Raw genomic sequence first — 4,479 nt, 5'->3', positions numbered from 1 at the left:
AATAAATAAATATAATAAATAAAGTTCTACAGTAAAATCAACAATGCTAGACAAAAACATTTCACTCTATTAAATTAGCAAACAAATGTACAGAAAAAATGAATCAAATCAAGCATATGAACAGTCATAGTGTCAATAAAGATACATACTAACATAAAATCATATTACTACATAATTCTGTGTTATAACGGCCCTACTGTATTATATACTCAATCCATGTGATATAGAACTGCATGTTAAATAAAAACAGAGATAGTTGTTGCCACAATAAATGTTTTATTTTACTTTTTACAGGGATATTCTCGTATGACTGGAGCTACAGGTGAAACAAACTTTATGAAGCAGCTCTGAGCCTGAGGCATCCTATTTCAGCAGATACACATCACAGATAATACTGCATAGACAAGATTTTACTCTATCTCAGAATTTCGGATCTGTCCTCTGTAGCATGGAGTAGGTCATTTGGGTTGAATATAAATGGGCAATACACTTTTGTCTTCATAGCCAGCATCTATAGCAGCATGTCAAAACAGTCTGGAGATTATTGCAAGTGAAGAGCATTCCCTGCTGCTAATAATTCCCTTGTCAATAATGCATGAAGTCATATAAATCAAAATACGTCTGTTTATCTGGCCTCCCAAGGTCATCCCTCCTCTTCCTCTCCTTCCTCTTCTCATTTATTACTCATCCTGCAGCCCTCCTTTCTTCCTCACTATAGCTATCTCAACATTACCCCTCATCATCCTCTCAATCCAGCTCTTCCTACTGTCTCCCAACTCTTACTCAGCCGTGTAAATAAGTGATGACCATCTTGGCATGATTGTAAGTTCTCAGAGACAAACTCAGTCTGCAAAAATCAAACATTTCTGCTCTGCTGAGGCGCTCATCTGTGCATGTGCGCACACTGCAGACCCGCTATCTTACACACACATCACGCACATGCGCGTGATCGTACATGGGCTCACACAAACAGCCACACACACATGCGACGGTGCAGCTACACTCCTAGAATCCCTGCTGAGCCATCACAAGTCACGGCTCTCTAAATTAAATAACATCAAATTAGATTAAAGTAAATGAAACATCACTGAGGAGCACGGGGACGAGAGAATGGAGGAGTTGTGCAGGGATAGGGAGGGGAAGGAGAGCGGGGAGAGGTGGGAAAAAGAGGCAGCACAAGAGTCTATGTAGATTTAAGGTGAAAGAGAGGTCGTGGAGAGAAAGGGGTGAGAGAGAAAGAGAAAAGGGGAAGGTGAAGTTAAGGAGAGAGTGAATGATGGAGGAGCAAAGAGAGGGGACGAGCAGAGAGTGGTTGCAGTAAACAAACAGTTGATGAGGTGCCAGGAGGACTGTGTTTGTGTGTGTGTCCAAATCTGTACAACATAGCATCTCCTTTCATAAACCTAATCTCAATGGCAAATAATAATGTGATGGAAATACACGTCGTTCCATGTGTGGCCAGCTCGTCAGACTCAAGCGACAGGAATATTCAACTCAGCTGCTGTGGGAATTGCCATGGCAACATATTAGCTTTCTGAGTCATATGTTCATTCGACGAAACTCAGCGCTTATTTCCATGACAACATTATCAAACATTTTACTGTAAATGTACCAGTCAGGCGACCGTGTAGTGCAGTGTGACAACAAAAGGCTGTTTTGTTCCATTCAAGTTTCAGTGAAGGACCATAACAGATCTGTGGAGTGTTGTTATTGCAAAGCAGAGAATATTTTGCAACTACAATGGCACCCAACACTTTTTTTGTGAGTAATGCTCTTCCTCTCTGGCCGTGAAGTGCCCTATAAAGTTGCCTGGCAGCAGGTGAATAGAAGCGCCGTGTTTCCTCAGGTATTAATATCACCCCTGGGAAGGACCACTAAACTGGAGACGGAGGCAGACGACCGTGGAGGGGATCTTCATTCGGTGGTGGGCAGTAAATCAACTCATGCTAGAGGCACAAGGAGGCAGAAACCAGAGAGGGTGATGGAGTCCACCTGCCCTGCCCACCCCACTACCCCCAACTGGCTGTAACCTGTTTCACTCACCCCAATCCAGTGACCTTCCTTCCCCCTTAATTTACCCCTTTTCTCTCCACCTTCCTACCTCCCAGCCTTTTCTCTTTCACATGCAGGCCCCTCATCTCTTTCCAGTGCTTCTAACTCAGATTTCATGTAACTTCTTTACATCTCCTCTCACTTCACCAACTCAATTTTCTCAGTTCATCGTCGACAGTTGCCTTTTCCTATCATCCATGTCTCCCTCGATTCCTTCCCCATCCCCTCTTCGCACCTCCTGCTGGCACAATCCCCAGAGAACGGAAAAACGAGGTCAGCTTTGTCACAACATAGGTTCACATTTCATTGCAACTGCGTTGGGGCTGGCAGATTGCAGGATTGATGGTTTTCTGTTGGCCCAGAGAGTAACTGTGCAGAGCAAACATCATCCAAAGACAGCCAGGTAGTAAGTAAAAATAAAGAAAAACAAAATATGCTGTATGGAAAATTAGCCATCACAACAGGGAATAAGGACCAAGTGGGATCCACTGGAAAGAAGGTAATTAATAGTTAATCTCACTTCTTCTAATTTGTCTTTCAATTTACCAAATCTTAAAGCAGCAATAATATATTTTTTGCCAACTTGAGGGCGGCAGAACAAGCTGTAAACACAACACTGACAAATGTGCAAGCAGTTGCATTTACACATCCAGTAGAGCAACATTAGCATTAATTTGGAGTCTTGTTTCTGTCCAAGCAGGGATGACATCACCCTGGTTTCTTCGGCCAAAAGCCAATGGGATTTTTCCATTGGATTGGATTTTTGCTCCACAGGATAACAAAACGAAAACCCCTTTTATGGTGTTTGAAACCTAAATGCAATTACGAGAATTAAAAAGCTCACGTTATAAGCAAACTACACCACGGTCGCATGACTTTAACCTCACGACCACTGAACTTGAAATTGAAAATTCAATCTTGTGATTAAAATCTACAAGTTGGATAGCTTAAGTTAGAAGAGTTTGCAAGAGCACAAGTACAAACACAAAGAAGGCTGTAACGGAAGAGTAGTGAGTAAGTCTCCATAGTCTGCGAGCTAAGGTTTAATGTCACCAAGAACCTCTGTAGTTGCCACCTGTTAGCATCTTTTTTTATCTATGGATAAATAATGTTTTTACTTGATATTGACATGTGACTGTGCTGGTTGTTGCTTGCTCACTCCACCACAGCTGCAGCCCACTGCCCAATTAAACACACGACATGATGCTTAAATACTCCTAAACCTATATTTCTACTTTGATCTAACATCTAAGATGTATTTACCCCTTCTGCAGTAATTACTTATTATACAGCATTGTTTATAAGTTTCATGTTGCCTATTTTGTTTTATGTTTACTAACTAACAATGTATCTTTGAACTGAGCTGAATTGAAAAAGACAGACATAATGAACGGGATGTAGTTAGTGTGTGATTCATTAATACTAATGAGTAAACCGTGGATCAGCATCATTAAGCAGGTGTGAGCTCTCTCTCTCTCTCTCTCTCTCTCACACAAACACACACACACACACATGCACTTGCACACATTAAAAGGAGTATAATAGGGCCAGGCCAGGGACAAAAACAAGGTAGAAGGACGATATTTGCCCTTGTTTGAACTAGAAGAGTGGCCAAAGGTCTCCATCTGTTGCCAGTTTAATGCCCCATAATAAACTCGGCACTCTATCTGTCAATAATGCCTTCATAACACCACTTTTATTGGTCTTGACCATGGAAGTGTGATCATGACAGATGTTTGTACTGTAAGGGGAAATCAAGTAAACTTGTAAAATACTTTTGAGCATGTCTGAGTTGACATTGAACTTCCCACCTCCCGCATGTCACCATCTGTCAACAGCTTGTGCTCATAAACACATTGGCCTCCCTTTTACATGCAATCAAATACACCTGAAATGACAAATTTGAACACTTTGCTTAGTTGGAGCAAAAACCGTTGGAAAAATTTAGGTTTTGTGTCCCGAGGTTATACTAGAAAATTGGGAAAAAAGCAACATAAAGCTGGAATTATAATTGGGCAGTTTACATGATCTTGTTTATTTATTTATTTTTAGATTTTTCAAGAAAATATTAATTTAATGTTGCTTGGAAGCCAGATGTCAAACCTTCCCATCAGCACATGAAAGAGGAGCGAGCTCACGTAATCATGCTCGACGTCCCGCTGCTGCAGCTGGTGACGGAGGATGGAGACTGACACATGAACAGGGCGGGGAAGTCGTTCAGGGACAAGCTCACCTTGATGTGGGACAGCCAATCAGAGGCCAGCCAATCAGAATGTCTGACCATCTTATGTGCATCAGCTCTATAAAAAGTCCTCAAACCGTCCTGGAGCAAGGAATAGTAAACACAACAAGCAGGACAGTGGGATAGAAGAGATATCATCTCCGTGTCACATGATCAATGCACATTCACACACTCACTCACACACA

This window comes from Morone saxatilis, unplaced genomic scaffold (genome assembly GCF_004916995.1).
Source record: "Morone saxatilis isolate NCDOM2014 unplaced genomic scaffold, NCSU_SB_2.0 Contig20, whole genome shotgun sequence".
In the NCBI taxonomy this organism is placed as follows: domain Eukaryota; kingdom Metazoa; phylum Chordata; class Actinopteri; family Moronidae; genus Morone; species Morone saxatilis.
Note: the sequence above shows the minus strand (reverse complement) of the source record.